At 47.6% G+C, this 20,550-nt stretch overlaps 1 protein-coding gene and 1 pseudogene across 4 annotated transcripts in view; one reads left to right on the top strand and one right to left on the bottom strand.

The window, feature by feature from the left end:
* LOC119436262 (uncharacterized) overlaps positions 1–20,550 on the top strand; it is a 694,308-nt gene that overhangs the window by 517,609 nt on the left and 156,149 nt on the right. The gene's annotated exons all lie outside the window — the stretch shown is intronic.
* LOC119437951 (U2 spliceosomal RNA) lies at positions 11,102–11,240 on the bottom strand (annotated as a pseudogene).

Below are 20,550 nucleotides of genomic sequence, written 5' to 3'. Positions count from 1 at the left end.
GAAGCATCTAATAGAAACACAGTCTCTCACACACTGCAGCCGTTGCAGAAGTCGTTTTTCACGAACCGATTGAATTAATTTGTAGCAGGTTCAGACGAAAATGTCGTTGCTTGAACTTTCATTTTACTGCCTCCTCGTGGCCCATAATGCTTCAACTCTAGCTACGTGCTCTACCAGTGTTTAAAGTTGAGGCTGCTCCCTCTCAGCCTCTGCCTTAGCACGGTGAAGAGCTTCCTATCTTCCGTAGCCTTTCCCACACGAAGCATCTTCGATGCCCAGGCGACTTCCGAGAGAGCGGGGCGTTTCTTGTATCTCTCTGTCTTCGACCTGGCTCTGGCGTTTCTGCAGTCAGACGTTCCCGCATGGCTTCGGCCTGCTTCGCCGCAGCAGACAGGGGCACGACCTTTAGACAGATCCACCTCCTCGGACGTATTTGGACATTACCGCCTTCTTGCGCGGATGGTGCATTCGGGGACGCGATGGGTGTGAGCCCGCGAGCGAAGCGGATGAAGCCGGACTGTCACGTGATGCTGCCGTAATCGCCTGCACTCGCCTCCCGCTCTTGATCTTTCTCCCTCTTAGCCTCCACGCGCCTTCTCTTCGCTCCCAGTTGCTTTCGATAATAAGTTAATAACCCAAAAGGCCGAGGGCCCTTCAGTGATCTGTTCAGCTATACCGTCCTTCACTTATCCATTAGGTCTCCAGCATCTTATTAAAGCATGTTTCTCTCTTTTTATCCATATACCTTTCATCATCTATAGCCCATCAGGTGCAATGTAAGGGTCCAGTGCTTATGTTGTGTCTACGTATTCCTTAGTCTTCATTTTTCAGTGCGCTTTTGTTATTAGCCATGAATGTAAAGATGTCTTGTGAATGGCGAATTTTACAGTGGTAGCAGTTAAGGCTACACTGAAGCCAAATTTTTGTGGCGTCTGTCGTATAGGTATCCTCATCACGTTTATCTTGCAGAATAAGAGAGCATCGACCTGTTATTATGCCGCTGCCCTCGATTTGACTTAATGACACGTAGTGCATGTATATATATATATATATATATATATATATATATATATATTGTTACTGATGAAGAATTGATTTATTTACAGTGAAAAGGATAGAGAGGACATGGGATGGTCCGAAGCAGCCGATCACCCCAAAACCTCACGCCATTTCCACTTCCTCTTCTACGCTCCTCTTGCGCGGCGTTACTTTTTCCTCCGGGGCACACGAAGCTCACCGAGCTATAGTCAGAGTGCGCGTTGATGGTACGGTTTCAACCGTGCGACGTGCACAACTTGCGTCTTGCGTGAACGGCGGTTATCAGCCGTCACTTTAGCGACGACGTAGGTCACTTCACTCAAGCATTTGAGAATGACGAACGCGCCCGAATACTTGGAGAGAAGCTTTTGGTAAATTCCCCTTTTCCGAATGGTGTCCACAACCACACGAAGTCACCGGTGGCGAATCTGACGGGAAAATGTGCGTCGTAGCGAGCCTTGGCATGAACATGCGACGATAGGGTTCTGAGCCGGGTGAGTCGACGTGCTTCTTCGGCACGACACAATATCTGCGTGACAGAAGCATCTTCGTTAGATGAAAAAGGAAGTATGGTGTCGAGGAAACTTTGAGGATGGCGAGCGTAGAGGAGAGAGAAAGGTGCGTATCCTGTGACATCATGTTTGGCTGTGTTGAAGGCATACGGGATGAACGGTAATACGGTATCCCAGTTCTTATGATCCGCTGATTGAAAGCATGTTGACGAGGGTATGATTGGTGCGCTCGGTTAGGCCGTTGGTTTGTGGATGGTAAATCGTGGAATGGCGATACTGAGTTCCACAAAGGCGCAGTAATTCTTCCACGACGTCAGCGGTGAACTGCCGGCCGCGATCACTTATCACCACACGAGGAGCTCCATGGCGGAGGATAATCGAATGCAGAAGAAACCCCGAAACATCGGCTGCTGTAGCGGAGACAAGTGCCATTGTTTCAGTATAACGTGTTAAATAATCCACACACACGATTATCCGGCGCACCCGGTGGAGACATTGAAGGGAATGAGTAAATCTATATTCACTTTTTCAAATAGTGAAGTCGACGGCCTAACTGGTTGCAAAGTTCCTGCAGGAGCCGTAGTTGGTTGTTTTTGGCGTTGGCAGACATCGCAGCTGGCAACGTACTGCTTGGTTGTATTCCACAATTGAGGCCAAGCGTTGTCGGAGGCGGTGGAGCGTTCGAGCGAATCCAAGGTGCCCGGATGCACGACGACCTTACAAGCAACGGAAAAGTTGTATTCTTGGAGCCGCAAGGCCCACCGAGCCAACCGGCCACCTGGATTACGCAGTCTAACGAGCCAGCAGAGAGAATGATGGTCGGTAACAATCTTGAAATGGCGGCCATACAAATATGGTCTGAACTTGTGGATGGCGAAAACAACTACAAGACATTCCAGTTCCGTGACTGTATAATGTTCTCTGCTTTCCTCAGAGTACGACTTGCGTAGGCAACGACGTGTTGGCGAGCGTCGTGAAACTGGACGAGCACAGCACCAACGCCCACACCACTTGCATCAGTATGCAGTTCGGTGACCGCCTCCGGATCGAAATGGTGGAGAAGTTACCCAGAGGTGAGCAAAAACTTCAGCTGCTTGAAAGCAGCCTCGCACTGAGTGGACCATACGTAGGGAGTGTCCTTGCGAAGCAGGTCAGTCAGGGGACAAGCAAGCTGGGCGAAGTCTTTAATAAACCTGCGAAAATAAGAACAAAGGCCCAGGAAACTTCTGAGGTCTCTCTCTCACTGTCTTCGGCTGCCTAAAGTGGCGAACAGCAGAAATCTTTTGGGGGTCTGGCCGTATACCGTCTTTGTCGACGAGATATCCCAGCGCAAGGGCTTGACGCTCACCGAAATGGCACTTATTTGAGTTTAAAATGAGGCCAGCCTGTTGGATGCAGTCCAAAACAACGCCGAGCCGCTGGTTGTGCTCGTGGAAAGTTCGGCCGAAAATAATCACATCGTCTAAATAACACAAACAAATCTCCCATTTGAGACCGCGGAGGACGGACTCCATAAATCGTTAGAAGGTGGCTGGGGCATTACATAAGCTAAACGACATGACGTTAAACTCAAAGAGTCCGTCAGGCGTAATAAAAGCGGTCTTTTCTCTGTCAGACGGGTACATCGGTATCTGCCAATACCCGGACCGGAGGTCAACCGACGAAAAGTACAAGGCAGAGTGAAGGCAGTCAACAGCATGTTTAATGCGCGGTAAGGGATACACGTCTTTCTTTGTGACGGCATTGAGGCGGTGGTAGTCGACACAAAATCTCCATGAGTTGTCTTTCTTCTTCACTAGTATAACAGGAGCGGCGCAAGGACAGCAAGACTCCTGAATAACGCCTTTCTGCAGCTTGTCATCGGCCTGTTCGGCGATCACTTTTCTTTCCGTGGGAGATACGCGATATGGTTTCTGATGTATTGGAGTCGCTTGCCCTGTGTTGATGCGGTGGCGGATTCCGGCAACATCCGAGACCGCTCGCGTTGAGCAAAATCAAAGACTGACGTGTAGCAGGCAAGCACTTGTAGGAGTACATCTGGCTCGGAAGACGGCAACGACTTGCTATTCATACGTCGCGAGTCCTCCGAATAGTTGGGCAATGGTCGACTGATGTCTGAAGCCGCTGCAACTATTCGTACGTCAATTGTGGCTTGCTCCTCAAATGTTCCCAATTTAAGGCCGGCAGGCAGGGCAACAGACTCCGTAGAAGCATTGACTGTCCACAAGAATGCACGCCCGTCGATGGCTTGAACAACAGATTGAGGGACCAACACATTCTTCTTAATCGCGGTATTATGGTCTGGCTCGATAAGACCGCTGCATGATCCCATCCGGACACGTGAAGAACACACGGGAACAAACATGGCTGTCCAAGCAGGCAGGAACACATCTTGAGACAGCGAAAACACGTCGGCTTGATTGGTCTGCAAATCATCAAGTATGGCGATTGGCAACGCGCTCCGCAGTAAAACCTCTCCAGTCCCGCAGTCAAGTGTAGCACTGGATGCACGTAAGAAGTCTATGCCTAAAAAAGTTGTCGCAGTTTCACCTGAAAGGCGAAGCATCAATTGCGATAGCAAATTTGTAGAGAGCTATACGGAGTAATGATAGTAGCTTTATCAGCTGTATAAACTTGGACATGCAGCAGCACCCGCAACACGCAGAACTGTTGTCGACGCCGTCGGCGTTTTGCCCGCGTTCGCACAAAATGCGTGCGGCGTTGGTGACTGTTGCCGGAGCCTCTGATATAAATAGGTACTTGGTGCCGCAGCTAAACGTCCCCTCCCTTCCCTCCCCCTCCCCCCCCCCCCCCCCCCCCCCACGGCCTTTCGTGCGTCAGAAGAAGGCGCGTTTGCTCTACATATATGGTGATTGTAAAGGAGGAAAGAGACGCCTACTTCTGCAGCCCTTAAGGGAGCACGGCACAGAACGCGCGTTTGTTCTCCGCCGTGCGTTCACTCCCCGTGAAAGCGCGCGTCCCTCGCGCCCTTTCACTCGCACATACAGCGTTCGGCGGCGCGCGGCGACGATTTCATCTCCATTGACGTCATACGGAACCTCACGGCGACGGCGACGCCGACGGCAGAAATCTGCTTTGGAGTGTCCATATATTTGCTATCGCAATAATAACATCATGAGTTGCGTGGACCAAAACAGTGAAGTTGGCTCTGAAATTCTGTCCTCCGATCGCAACCAAAACCGAACAAACGCCAACAGAGCGTAACCATTCACCGCCAAGTCCACGAAAAGTTTCTTTGCGATCCCACGCAAGCATAACTTTCTGTCCTAAGCGATCTTTGAAGCGCAGGCTCATAATAAAAATGGCGGCACCAGTATCGACAAGAGCATTACTATTTACACCATCTATACACGCGCGCGCGCGCGCGCGCACACACACACACACACACACACACACACACACACACACACACACACACACACACACACACACACACACACACACACACACACACACACACACACACACACACACACACACACACACACACACACACACACGCACGCACGCACGCACGCACGCACGCACGCACGCACGCACGCACGCACGCACGCACGCACGCACGCACGCACGCACGCACACACACACACACACACACACACACACACACACACCTTGTTCTTCAACATAACAACAGCAGACGGAGGAATTGGCGAGTCTGACCGTCCCGCGACTGCACCTCCATCGGCCGCACCAGCTAGTTTCCCTGTTGCGGCGGGGAAGGCGACCGACGACGGCGCGGGGATGGCGAACGGCGCTGTGGGCTCGGCGGCAGCTGACTGATCGCACGATTGGTGCGACCACTGTTGCCGCAGAGGATGAACTCTAAATGGCGCGGGCGCGTCTTCGTGCACACGAGCTGGGTACGCCGAAACGTGGCGCTCGCTGTGGGCGGTGGCGACAATAGCGCGCAATATGTCCTCGGTAACCGCAGGCGTAGCAGACAAGTAGGTCACGGTTGAAAGTAAATGGAGCAGGTACGCGTGGTTCCGAGTATGATTTCGCAGGATCTTGTCGGGGCATCGAGTATTACGCAGGAAGACGTCGTAGTGTTGGGTAGTACTCCGTTGCACCACGACGGACTGGTGAGGACTGGCGGCGAGTGAGATTTGCCGGGAGGGACGGAAAGCTGGTGTCGGTTAAAGGTGGTTCCTCAGATGGGGGTTGCCGCTCGATGCGACGTTCTCACGATCAGGATGATGGTGGTTTGGGAATGCCCTCGTCAAACGCGCACTGATTCTGCTCCCTGAAGTCGCGCTAGCTCATCTTGAACCACTCGACGAACGATCGAGGCGATGTCATTGCAGGCAGCGACGTCCATTCTTGGAACTGTGGTGACGTTGTTCAAGCGCCCGAACTTGGGTAAGATCCGTCGGGTCTTCAAAGCTTCGAACGCGCGACACTGCTGCCTGAATTCGGACGGGGTATTCAAGTTTTCTTTCGGGATTAGAAAATTGTAGACGTTTTCAGCGATGCATTTTAACAGATGTTCCACTTTGTCTTCATCGGACATATTCGCAATTACAATTCCGCATAGCTTCAATATTTCTTCAATATACGTTGTACACGTTTCGCCAGGCAATTGGGCTCTGCGCGAGAGTGTTTGTTCCGCTTTCTTCTTTTTGGAATTCGAGTCAGCAAAGCAGGCTTTCAATTCCTGGACAAAGGTTTCCCAAGTGTTCATGATTGTCAAACCAAAGTAATGCGGTGCCGGCGAGAAAAAAATGCAACGTTCACAAGCTGCGCTTGCGTACTCCACCCGTTATGGCGGCTTACTCTTTCGTAGGGCCTTAGTCAGTCATCCACGTCTTCATCTGCTTTACCCGAGAATAGGCGTTGTTCCGGCGTCCAGTAGCTATAGGTGGCCTTGGTCGCTGGCTTACTTGATCGATGCCTTCTTCGTTGGTGCTCGTTGACCGGCCTGCTTGGGCAGTGGCCATCCTTGTTGGCTCTGGTGGTAGTCCGGCCAGGCGTCTGCTTCTTCGAAGATCTTGTAGGACTGGGTTGTCCAGGGCGTCCAGTACCCAGCACCTCCACCACTGGTTACGAATGAAGAATGGATTTATTTACAGTGAAAAGGATAGAGAAGACTTGGGACGGATCCGAAACAGCTGATCACCCAAAAACCTCGCGCCGCTTCCACTTCCTCTTCTACGCTCCTCCTGTGCGGCGTTTACTATATATATATATATATATATATATATATATATATATATATATATATACAGGGTGTTTCAGCGAACACTTTCAACATTTATTTAAGGTTGCCTGTGGCAGATAGCCCAATTCTAGTTAATGAGCTGGTCTACTCTAAGCGGCGGACATTACTTGCACAAGAAATTTAAATGCATAATTGACTAATTAACCCAAATTCACTGATCAGTTTTCAACTAATTACCTGATGGCCTATATGGCCCCATCTCTCTGACATGCATAGCTTGCAAACTCTTAGAGCATGTTACATACTCCCACGTAGCCTCCCATCTGGATAACTCACTCGTTCTTTTTTCCTAATCAGCATGGTTTCCGGCGAGGTCTTTCATGAGAAACACAGCTTTTCGAGTTCACCACAGACATTCACCTCAATTTGGACCCCGGCTTCCAAACAGAGGTTAGCTACCTCTACTTTTCAAAGCATTTGATCGTGTATCCCATCGTCGACTATTGACCAAGCTTTCTTGCCTCAGCCTTGACCCTTTAATATTATCATGGATCCATTGTTTTCTTACTAACAGGTCCCAGTACACAGTCATTGACAACCGTAGCTCGGCTAGCAAGACCGTGAGGTCCGGCGTTCCTCAAGGTTCGGTCCTTGGTCCCCTTTTGTTTATAATTTTTATTAATGACCTCCCTAACGACATAGCATCCTCAGTGCGTTTGTTTGCAGATGACTGCGTCCTGTACCGGCGCATAATCTCGGAAACTGATCAATTGTCGCTGCAAAATGACCTCAACAAAATAACTAACTGGTGCTCACGCTGGCTTATGGTACTTAACACTTCAACATGTAATTTCATGTCCATTTCTCGGCAGCGAAACAACAGCATTTACCCCTATTCCCTCAATTCATCGGTCCTCTGACCCAAAGATACATACCGCTACCTAGGCGTCACAATATCAAACAAACTCACCTGGTCTGACCACATCTTACAACTAGCGGCTGATTGTTCTAGATCGCTTGGCTTAATCAAAAGGTCCCTATCAATGTCACCCGCTTCTATTCGAAAACTTGCCTACGAAACATTCATCCGCACTAAACTCGAATATGCCTCACCAATTTGGAGCCCTCATCAGACTTGCTTGATTAACGCATTAGAATCTGTACAGAATCGGGCTGTGCGATTTATAGCTTCATAATACGATTGGAACACAAGCATCAGTAGCTATAAATCTTCTCTTAATCTCCAGTCCTTGTCAACTCGCCGCACAATTGCACAACTGTGTCTTTTTCGCAAACTCTACTACTATTTTCCCCAGTTGCGTAATACACTTCGTCTTCCTCCTCACCGCACTTCTCGTCGATTTTTCAACAGCTTAAGTATACAACGTCTTCATGGAACTACCACCGCATTTCATAAATCTTTCCTGCCCATCACAATAGAGCACTGGAACGAACTGCCACAATCAATAGTTATTGAGCGTGATAGCTCAAAATTCAAGCAGTTACTGACAGCCCATTATCAAACCTAATCACCTTGCTTACACCTGTGCCACGTCTTACTACTATTGCTGTATTTTTATTTATTTATATATATGTATATATATATGTATATATATATATCTGTATATGTATATTTATTTTTCTTTTTTCCTATATTTAGCGTTCATACAATTTTTTGATATCATGACTGCTCTGTATTTCTGTTTTTGCCCCCCCCCCCCTTATGTAATACCCTGAAAGGGGCCTTTAAGGGTTATTAAATGATGATGATGATGATGACATCTCTTGTTTGACCACTGTTAATCACTTCCTATCTCCACCTTCCTGTGAACTTCTGTTTAATATCATTTGCGATGTTTCTTCAAGCAACTAGCGGACAGACGCGACTTATTTTGGCAGCTTATACCATCGCAGGAAACACGTAAGGTTACACGCCCTTATACTTTCCTTCTGTTACTCGGCCCACTCCGCCCTCTTCCTCCTTCAAGGATCAGTGACATGTACGTTTCAGATTTGAAGAACAAAAACAAAATAATTAAAAGCAGCCACTTTGTTAACACGTGGGGTCCAGCGTTCGACCGAGTGTAGTGAGAATATATGAGTTTACGCATTTTGGGATTTTACCCCGAATATGTACTGAAATGTTCTGGCGTTTATACACGTAAATATTTTTCTGAGCACACGTGAACATGCGCATATATGTGTGCGTGTATAGTCTGCACAACTTAACTGAACCCGTGTGGGCATAGTTCATTTCTCACGAATAGCCTTCGACACTTTTTTCTGTCTTTGAGAAACGCATGCTCTAATTGGTCACCGAACGAGAGTCATTGAACCCGCAGATTACTTTCCGTCTCCTTTGATGTAGTAATTTACCGTCTCTTTAGGAACAGCGGCGGATGAAAGTGCCGACCAGCTGGTTGTCCACATCAGTAATCAAGAACCTATTCGGACTGTGAAACCTTACTACCTGCGCCGTTGACTTGGTCAGTGACCGCAATTTCACCTTCACAGATGTTTTGACCAAGAACCACTAAGCATATAGAGAGAGAAAGGGAGATTAAGATGACTGAAAGGCCGCAGCGGATTGGCTGTGGTTACCCGGTGCTGAGGGATAAATTGAATGAAAAATGGACAGACTGAAAATAATGTAGGAATGTCTAAGGAAGAAAAAAAATGATGGTCAAATTCACGCTTCGAAGGTGGTTGGTCAGCGAAACTGTGGTATTACCTGATCAGATAGACCAATGTGACGTTGCCTTGAACTTGGTCCTGCCGAGCGTGAGCACGACGCCGTTGTGCATATTGACGTTGCTGTTCCCGTCTCCATTCATCGTGTTCACGCGGCTCTTCGGGAGTCCTAACTATGCGTGGCCTTTCCATAGCGCTATCACAACACAAATTAAATCACTTGCTAGGCGTGTTCTTCTACATATGAAAGGGTAGTGACGTCACTCCCTGCTTCGTATGCTACAGTTGGTGGCTTATGCAACCGTAATCTTTACCGGCAAACGCTTGCTGCCGCTATGCGCAAACGCGAACGGTACCTGCAGCGTATATAGGTTTTGCGAGCAGGCGCTGCTTCAAGTGTGCGTTAATGTCGACGTCGTCTTCAGTGCTTCGAGGAAGACTTTGGACAGTCTTCTGTACATCAATGCGGACGTTTACGACTTGAACTGTCCGCTGTCCGCCTCCGTGAGAAAGGCGTCTGATTGACTTGAACGGAATCCGCGGTGCAACCAGACGTTCTTCTACGATGTTTAGCGGAGGCAGATGTGCTTGGATTGAAGGATATACGTGTCCACGAGTTTTGGAGGATAGAGACACTTTGCCTTCGAGTAACGAAACCTTTAAAGGCACCACACACTTTAGAGTTCACAGCGTCCTCCTCAGGAAAGGAATGCGACAACACGTCGAGTGCGCTTGCTTCTTTTTTTCTATTCGCGACATTTGAAATGCACATCAGATCGTCCTGGAACCATAGTCGATCACACACGAAGCAACTAAATCCATATTCTGCGTCGAGAATTTTTTTTATTAAATTTAGCATTTGCACCCTTGAAACGATTGATTGCATTGTACCTTCGTCGCTTTGCCGCGCTTTCGGCTTCACGACATTCACCATCATCCTGCCGCGCGTGGCGCTTGCGCTGAACGTCCTGGACACGATGTCCATCCGTGGCACTAGCACGGCGCCGTTGTTCGCATGGTCGTCTCTGTTATTTTCGCCGCTTTTCGTATGCACGCTGTCCTGCTGTGCACTGTATGTGTGATTAGAAATGATGTGCGCACTTTTCGCTTCAATTTTAGCCTACGGTTGGACAGCCTCCGGGATCGGCCCACGATAAAGGTTATTTTCGCCCACGGACACGACCAACGCATTGTGGGATAGAGGTATACAGCTTGGCTGTAAAATGAACAAAAGACCACGCAGGTCCCGCACACTGGGAAAATCAGTGTAAGCGAAGTTTTGTTGAGCCGGCAAGAAAAGACGGCGCATTACGATTAGAAACGCGCAGCGTATTTCGTTGACGAACGTGTCGCGTAACCGTCCTCAACCATGGTGGCGGAGCTTGCCGAGCGTTATTCAGCATTAAAGCGTGTTGAAACGCAAGACCTCGCAGAAACGCGCCACAGTGCCACCTCAAACCGCCACATCTAAACATTCGGATGGCCACAAAGGTAGCTTCACTAAACACGGCCTCCCAACCATACCGAGCCAGGTTTGTTTCGTTGACGCGGTAGACTTGGGGCTCATCATATCTGGCTTCGAATGACGGCGCGGCATCATGGGCGTCTTTTACAGCGAAGCTGTATTTGGCTACGGTTCCATTTATTTTTCGTATCTGTGCGTCAGCAATAAAAAAAGGTGATTTGGGCTGATCCCGGAGATAGTGCAATACTGGGACGACCCGCGGTGGAGCTGGAGCAAGCTTCAAGCACTCCGCCCCTAATAATAATAATGATAAATAAATAATAATAAAGGAAATTAATAAATAAATCAAGATGCATTGTTTCAAGTCGATGGGTATACCGTAATCGTTTGTGAACAGCACATGGACTCACGAGCAGGAGGCGTTCCCATTTACGCAAAGGACAGATGTATGTACAACCATACACCCTTGACTCGCAAGAGGAGCCAAGAGACATGTTCACCGACAGTGAGGATGTCTGTGCCGTACAAACGAAAAACGAAATTGTGATATTCACTGCGTATATATCTCCAGGCACACCCAAGTGTGGTATCGAGAAGCTCATGACCACGCACTTTGCACGTGTTAGCCGTGATGACACTACCCCTGTGATTATCGTTGGAGACTTCAATGTGGACGTTTCAAAACCAGACAAGAAATGGCTGACTCAGCTTGTGCTAGAAGAGTTTGGTTTCAAGTGTCACACCAATCCAAGTCACTCGACTACTCTACAACGGTCGTATATAGATTTAATTTTGACCAGGAATCTGTAACCAAACCAATCAGTGTATATCACAGTAATAACAAAGCTGTCGACACTGTCATTATCAAATAATGAAAATAAATGCATGCACCCTTGTCCAAACCTGTGTGATGTGCTACGGCCTCTCTGGTCATCCACCTTCAGAGAGTGGAATGGCTCCGCTTTTGTTTTTGTTTTTTTCAGGTATAAAACTTGCACATTGTCAGATAGAGGAGCGCGCTCTCGCTTTTGTAAGTAGAATGTTGCTATGCGATACGACTGATGCGACACGCGTCTCAAAGCACTGGCATGCACGAAGGAAGCTGACAAGGGTGCTATTCGGACATTCTAGGCATGCGTACGTTTTCTGTATATTCTTTTTTTTTCTTACTTTTTGCACTTGAATGGGCCAGGCGAGAAACCTCGGTTATTAACGTGCAAGTATCGTGTTCACTCGTAACTGACATTGCCATCATTTTTAGGCCTTCACAACGTTCGCCTTGCACCCACGAAAACACTCTCCAATTTTAGATCACCCTGGCTGGCATATTATGACGATTTCATTTTCCGTTCTTTTTGCCTTCTGTCATTGACTCTCGTGAAGCTGTGCCTCCGCTATTGCCGGAATCGGGCATTCAGCGAGACGGATGATAAGAGACGCAGAGAGTCGAGGGACAAAGATCCTTACGAAATATGGCCCCTGAACTTTGTGTATCGTCTGTCGCCAAGTTATGTCCATCCTGCTGCTACAATAGATTCAGTGAACTTTCCTGGGACGGTGTACCGCACTTGCTGCTTTCTCGTTCCCGTCATCCGAACCACAGTCGACCCTAAACGCAGTCTCTTTCTTTAGAGCACCTACGTCCTTAACGCAGAGTAATTATCAGGGAGTATAGTGAGATACCCCTTGTAATATAAAGACATTAGAAATTTTTATTGTGCTTCATCGACATTTCCGGAAAACGTTGCTCTGGGACCGTATTTTGTAAGCAATCTTTTACACTGTCGAGAACAGGTGCATCCACAAGGCTTCGCTCGCTCACGCGGGAGCTAACACTGGCACTGTGGAACGCAAGTGAATTTACCAACGCATGTCTCGACCGATTGGATCCGCGTCTGCAATTCTGCCTTCCACCAGGGATACCACGAGCGGAAGAAACACTGCGGCTGCGCTTGTGGCTCGGCGAGGCATTCACGAACGCCTATTCCTTTCGCACTGGAATGGCCGACAGCCTTGCTTGCGACAACTGCGGCTGCGAGGAGACGATCAAGCACTTCCTCTGTGGCTGTCCGCGTTAGTCTGGCAAAAAAACGTTCTCGCGACCGTGCTCGAAAAACTGGACGATCGCCCCTTTGCGGAGGAAAAACGTCCTAGGACAGTGGTTCAGACGTGTTTTGGCACTCAAGGCCTCAAATGCGCGGCTCAGATTCTCAAGGGCTTGCCAATTGGGCAACTGACTGTTTACTCTTTATTCCTTCTATCAGCTTCTTTCGCCTTTTATTCCCTTTACTCCTTTATCAAGCACAAGGTATCTGGCCGCTCTTTATATTGGCTAACCTCCCTGTCTATCCCTCTCTTTCCTGCCACGGCGGCCGCATTTCGATGGGGACGAAAGGCGAAAACACCCGCGTACTTAGATTTAGGTGCACGTTAAAGAGCCCCAGGCGGTCCAAATTATTCCGGAGTCCCTCACTATTGCGTTCCTCATAATCAGATAGTGGATTTGGCACGTAAAACCCCATAATTTTTATCCCTCTCTTTCTTTCTCCTAATCCGAGCCGCGGCGGCCGCATTTCGGTGGAGGCGAAATGCAAAAACGCCTGTGTACCGAGTATTGGGTGTTTGTTTTAAAGAACCCCATATTAATCTGGAGTCCCCCATTACGGCGTGCCTCATAATCAGATCGTGGTTTTGGTCCGCAAAGCCCCAGAATTTAGTTTCTTTCCCTCCGATCCTATTCATTTCTCATGATCCGTCCCGCCGAGTAGCCCATCGTAGTGATACAGGGGGCGCGGCTTCGTGCCAGCCAATTACAAAAGGCAAAGTGCGTAGAGGGTGAAAGGTTTCTCTAGAAAATACTGCCACTGTGTCTGTTATCAGTGTTTGGTGTCACGTGCTCGCGGGGCACAAATGAGAGACGCAATCCTGAATGAGCGCTCTTGCACTGTTCTATAATGAAAGGTACCGTCCATTCGTGTTTCTTTCTTTTTTTTTTTTTCTTGAATCGTGCACGGAAGAGTTTTGCAGCGCGCAATTAAGGTCAGGAGAAAAAGCAGTTTTAATGAGCAGAAAATCTCAGAAGACTAATTATTTCATTTCTTATCTCATCGGCACAACGCGGCAGGCAAACGAATTGAACATTACAGTAAAAGATGTTCTAAGTACATGCGCTCTCGCATTATAAAATAATGTATGTAGAGAGAAATTAAATCAAGTCAAAACCTTGTGAATAGGCTGGGGGCTTCAAAAAGGCGTTCCATGTATTGTGAGCTTTTAGGTGCACTTCTTTTAGAATGCCTTTCAGCGCTGGACGCGCTTTATCTCACGTCGCCTTGGTAATATTTAAACACAGACATTTCAACACGTAGTCCCGACACGACATCCTCAGAAAAATTTATGTGTATTGCGCCAGACTGTGCCTTCTGCTTCTGTTGTCGTCTAAGACGGGCAATATGCGGAGGCAAACAAATATGGCGAAAAAGATGACACCACCGGCGGAATCAGGCTAATTCCTGGATTACGTGCTCTTCCGGGAAGAGGAGGAGGGGGAAAACGGGAGCGAAAGACAGGAAGGTTACCCAGTGTAAATACTGGCTGGCTACCCTGTGTTGGGCAAATCGGTAGAGAGAATAAAGGATGCTAGAAGAAGCGTAGGTACACACAATATAGAGAAAACAATGTGCACACTCATGCGATGCAACGCGTTACAACTTTCAGAGTAGATCACGCAATCCACAAGTCCGTAAGTATCGGAGCAACGTGTTTAAACCTGAGGTGCTAAAACCGCGTCCAGGCCCTGGGATTCTCTCTTCCGTCAAGGGGTGATCGGGCGGTATGACAAGCACGATCAAGAATGCTTTTCTAGCCACAGTGAAACGGGGGCGATTAAAGAGGTGGTGCCTGATCGTCTCCTTGCAACCGCAGTTGTCGCAAGCAGGGCTGTCGGGCACTCTAATGCGGAAGGAATGGGCATTCGTGAGTGCTAAAGCAGCGCCACAGGCGGCACAGAAGTGTTTCTTCAGCTCGTGGTATCCCTGGTGGAAGATGAGTTTGAGACGTGGAGCCATGCTGTGGAGGTGCGTTGGTAAATTCGTTTGAGCTACACTGTGCCAGTGTAAGCCCGTGCGCGAGCGAACGGAGCCTTGTAGCTGCATCTGTTCTCGGCGGTGGTATCGGTTATACAGTGGACGTCATCGCGGGCCGATCGGGTAGCTTCATCCGCACTATCGTTACCACAAATGCGGAATTATGTTACTATATTAAGCAAAATGAGAAGGAAAATTAGATTTATCGCAAACGCCGATATTTTTACCACTTTCTGCCCAACACGGATTTTACCGTGATGCATCAAACACCAAATAGTCGTTGGGTCTCAGTCACGTTTTTTTTTATATGAATCACAGCACACGTCTTGTAGAATTATGAGAGATATATGATGGTCCAACAATTGGATGAAGAGTACTTTATTAGCATGGCGCCTCTATTAGCCGCTTATTTTCATGGTGTAATCTCATATATCTACATTGCGTCAATGTGTCGCGCCATGACGCTGTATTGCCTGGCGCACACGTTTTAACGTGATAGCGTTTAGGGCCCCGTGTCGCAGAAAATCCGGGGTCGGCAACCTGCGTGTGATCGCGGGTGGCGGAGATAATCATCCAACCACATCGACCGTGCAGGCCCTCCACGTGGTGCAAGGTTTTGGTGAACAAAAATTGAATTTCTCACAGTGCAATCCGTCAGAAAAATGACCCACAGTGACCCACAGTGTCAGTACGACTTTACCATTTGGTGTCGGATTCGCCGTCGGATTGTTTATCAATCGGCGTCGGATTGTAATTTGAATGTACGAGAAAACCTAATTCTGCTACGAGGAAACTCAAACATTTCTACCAGACCTGCGCGCGTCGGGGCAATAGCAAACAATTAATAAAATAATAAAAAAGGCGCTAGGGCCTTCACATTTTAATATAATGTAGTGGGGAAGAGGCTCAAGAACTATCGAGAGAGGACAACGAGGTCCGGCAGCCCGGAGAGCGCGAGACAGCGACCGACGCTCTTGGGCCAAGGCTCTTGTTACGTAGCCCCTGCTTGTAAATAAACCCCCTTACAATAAAACCACTTATATTGTCCCTGGAAAAACGTCTTTCCAGTAATGCATTTCAGTTTAAAAGTGAAGCCGACTTTAAGGGGATTGGTGTAAGCTTGGTCTTTGTAAGCTGGCTTTCCCACGTTCAGTGTTGCAGTGAATGAAGTCTACTTGCCGTATGCGAACGATGCGATGCGAACGGGTCCCGATAACGCTATCGCGTTCTACTCTTAAAGGCGAAGCTTAAGCGTCCTCCAAGTTTTTACGAAAGTTCTTAAACTATTACAGACATCCTGAGGCTCGCTGCTGTAACCTTAGTTTGATAGCTCTGAGCAGGTTTCGCTGAAAGTTTATCCTGCTTCCTGTAGTTTAATATATCTATCAGCTGCTCAATTTGGCTGGAGTCTTGGCAGTCAGAAAATCTGCCCACGCTTTAAAGACCTGCTAAAATGCATCTCTCAAAAAGTATGGTTCAGCGATGAAACTTTGCCCGTTGACATAACTCTGCTAAAGCACCTAAAGACCTTCGAGGTAAAACTAGCTTCTTAGGTAGCAATCACTTTTAACCTAGTTTTCGCGCAAATGGCACGACAAGCAGAAATCAAGAAAAATCGGTTTTTGCTCGAGAAGCAACCGCTCAATAAATATGTTCTCCGTGAGCATCAAGCCAATAGCAAATACGAAATAAAAAATGAGGGTGGAATGCAAAGTGTTTGTGTACTTAGGTTTAGGTGCATGTTAAGGAACATCAGGTTGTAGTCCGGAGTCTCCCATGTATACGGCGTGCCTTATAGAAGGGTATATTGGAGTTTCGGCACGTAAACCCAGAAGGAAAAAAAAATTCGGCAGCATGTTATACTCCTGTAAAATGAGCAGGTGAAAGGCTGCAGCACACTTGGTAATGCGCCGTCTCGCATCGTCGCGTTGCTGCATTCGCAGTACGGCTTCTTCTACTCGTTTTCGACGCTTAGCTGCAGCTTCGCGCGTTCGTATAGCGGAGTCAGACTTGCGCCAATGATGTTTTTTCGACTTTAAGTTGCATCCTCCCAGCAGGGGATTAAAACGTATGCTGTTCTGTGTGTTGTGTGGGTGATTTCAATGAAAGTATGCACTCTGCGCTTCACTTTGCTGAGCCCTTGTAGCCTCAGCCTTACGGGTGCATGAGCCATTGAGAAGGTCACGTGTTTTTTTTTTTTTTTTAACCACTCGACTGGACGCCGCGTTTCTGTACCTCGTATGCGTGATTCCAATGAATGTATGCACTGTTCGCATCACTTTGCTGAGTGCTTGTAGCCTCTGCATCACGAGAGGGATGAGCCATTGCGTTTTTGCTTGCTTAGGAGGTTATAAGCCATTGCTGATGGTGACAATTTTTGTACCACTGAACCGGACGACGCGTTTTTTCAAGGTCATCGGGTGTATGAGCCACTTACGGCTTTCCCCTTAAAATCGCAGGGCCTTTTGCGCGTAATTACCTGAGAATGTGATGTACTACAGGCGCTGCGTGGCTTATGTCTGAATATGTTGCCGTTTTTAATCTAGCTGTCAGAACTTAACTCAAGGTTGCTTTCACAAACGCAGGCGAACTGTCAAAAGTTTTGTTTCCAAAAGAAGGGAAGACAGGTTGATGCGCAATGTAATATGGCCCGGGGGGGGGGGGGGGTGAAGAAGGCAGGGAGTCCAGGGAAGGCTTTCTTGGGACGTTTCTACGGGCATATGATCGTAGACCACGTATCCCTGTTCGCTTTGTAGATACATAGCTAGGGTTAACTGAAGCGTAAAGTTAAACTTGGAAGCAGCTTCCATCTGTATCCTCCATTCCATCGATAGTGGAAATATAAATCTGTATAAACTATAGCAACAACAAGAAGTATTCGTTATGTTGTGCAAATACTTGCACATATTGCAAGTGAAAATGCAAGACTAAACAAGCAATGACGGAAAAGACTAAACAAATAACAACAAATACTATTCGCAGTACATATACGAGTCGCTGGCACATCAAAGGCATGCCAGTAGTAATGAATAGTTCATATAGCAATGAAAACTCTACTTTATCGGCATGTATAAGGGGCCATGGTCTATGTATAATCCCAAGTAGCAACGGGTGGTTGCCCATAGGTGCCGCCTTCGCTAGGCACAAATATGTTAAGGAAGGCGATGAACTGGGTTAGTTGCTCTTTATTCGTTTTTAGCCGCGCTGCGTGACACTAATCATGGTAAGTAACACAAATAGACTCACCAAACAGGACATTTGTGCTCTCTCGTCCTACCTGATGTGTCTATTTGGGTTACTTACCAGTGATTAGTGTCAATCAGCGCTGTTCAAAATTTAAAAAAATGCGTAAATATGACTATCCAATAACACATGAATGACATCTTCATTTTCCGCACCCATGCATGTTGCAGAGTTTCATGATGTACTATTGACCAAAAAAGTTACGGACCAAGGGATCTGACAAAAAGCTGAATATCTCCGCAGCCTCAAAACGCAGCCTGGTATTCCCATTTCCAGCCTCTACTGGTATATGCGAACAACATTGTGATGTACGGTTTTAATGGCTAATTTTAAAGGCTGCTCGGATATTTAGCGTTTTCCGAGATCCCGTGGTGCGTAAACTTTTTTGTTCGATAGTACATTAAAAAAAAGTGATTTGCTGTATGATACACCAAGGCGAAAGTTATGAAACATCGTTACCGCTTTTCATGACAAATAAACATGCTCACGGAATTTCATTCCAGAATCTACGGTATATAAGTCGTCTTGCTTATTCGTCGTACCATAACACTGCTTATTATCCTGCATAAAAATATCGAAAAGCTTTTTCTAACATATTGAATTAACTGAGGAATAGTCCACTCTTTCTGTCTGCCCGTGCGCACTTTTTTCTCAGTCCGCACTTTCATTTCTAAGTAGACTAGTATGGTGCACTCACTGAAATGCAGTCTCATGACTACAGGTTTTGGCAGCTTGTGCAAGCTATGAAATTTCTGCGACGATATTAATGTGGACACTTTTTTTCCTGAAACCTGCAGAGCAGCTACAGTGCATATAGACAGAGAGAGAAGTCATAAGGGAAAGGCAGGGAGCCCGTTGGCTACTCTGCACTGGGGAAGGGTAATTGGGGCTGATAGAGCAGACGCACTTTGCGTGGACGCACACACTGAAGCATTCATCGTTCAGTTCATGACAAGTGGTCATAGAGGCTGGTGCAGCGTTTGAATTCCGCCAAGCATGAACGTGCTGTCAAGCTTGCGTCATGGAACTTATGACCAGTTTATGCCTGAGATCCCGAAGGGTTACCAGTGCTCTCCGATAAGAGACATCTTTTTTCAGTGCCCGTTGGGCGATTTCGGCATCGTTATTAATGACCTTGCTCATGGCGCCGCCTGGTCCGCTCGCGATGACCACTAAGACAGTTTCGATACCTCTATCTGGAACGCTTGTCGCGAAAGAACTTGGTTCACTAGCTCGTCACGTCACGCTAGCTGAATGGAACAATCAGTATCTGTTGAGTTGTCGAACGGCCATTCCATTGATTGCCTCATCCACAATTGAAAATTTGATGCAGACACGTGGACATTCCATTTTTGCACAAGTCGTGACCGAAAATTTCCAGAAGGAAATTTCCGTTAGAAAACATCACTGCTAGAAAGTGCGGTGAATATCCCCTAGCACCGATAAAATGGCTGTGTACCGTGATATTTAGTGATAGCGTTCTTGTGTGAAGTCATAATGGCAACCAGATGCAAAAGTAGCGTGCTTAAAAAAAATCAAGCAGGAAGCGTTTGTGCTAGGCAATTTTCCCTTACTGTTCCTCATGCCCGTTATGAAGTTCTATTAATTATGCAGTCGAACACACGAATCTGTTCGGTTTTGTGATCCCACTCTTGAGGATGTTGCATCGCTGCCGTCGACAGTGTTTTCAAGTGACGCTGTATTCGACGCTCTATGCTTCGTCAAACTCAGATAGCTTGTATGTAGCGAGTATTGCTTTCAGTTTATATTTGGCGCTGATCCTCCGAAGTGAATGAACTGTGCGCGTGGTTCTGCGACCCCGGACACACGAGCGACCTTGAATCAGGCTGACCGATGAACCTCCCCGTGGGGGAAAATAATCGGCGGTATATTGCTCTTTTTTTTTTTTTTTTTTTCATAGAGCGTGGGAGACCTTTCGTCGTCGTTAGCGTCACAGAAGTCGGTTCACTGACGCCACGTCGGCTGCCGCTCCAGCTGCCGGCCAATGGCCCCCTCAGCACACCCGTGCACAATGCTCGGAGGCCGAGGTCTGTGGCCCCGGCATCAGCGACAGAATCTGCGTGTTAGAACACGGTCGCCGTCCGAACGTGCTTCCTCGACCGCGTCCTCTTTCCGCTGTTGGTTGCATGGAGCACCGCTTCTGTAAAGCAGTGTTTAAGGGGTGTTTGCTGAGCACGTCGCACGGTAATTAGTCCAGAACCAATTGTACTTGCTAAATGGTAGAAGTAAGGCTGTCTAGCACCTGCCGCTCTCTGTTGTCGGGCTGCACTTTCTCTCTGAGTGCCCAAAATATTTGGCTCAGCGCGTTTATAC

Source organism: Dermacentor silvarum, chromosome 1 (genome assembly GCF_013339745.2).
Source record: "Dermacentor silvarum isolate Dsil-2018 chromosome 1, BIME_Dsil_1.4, whole genome shotgun sequence".
Classification (NCBI taxonomy): Eukaryota; Metazoa; Arthropoda; class Arachnida; order Ixodida; family Ixodidae; genus Dermacentor; species Dermacentor silvarum.
This window is presented reverse-complemented; position numbering and strand designations above follow the sequence as displayed.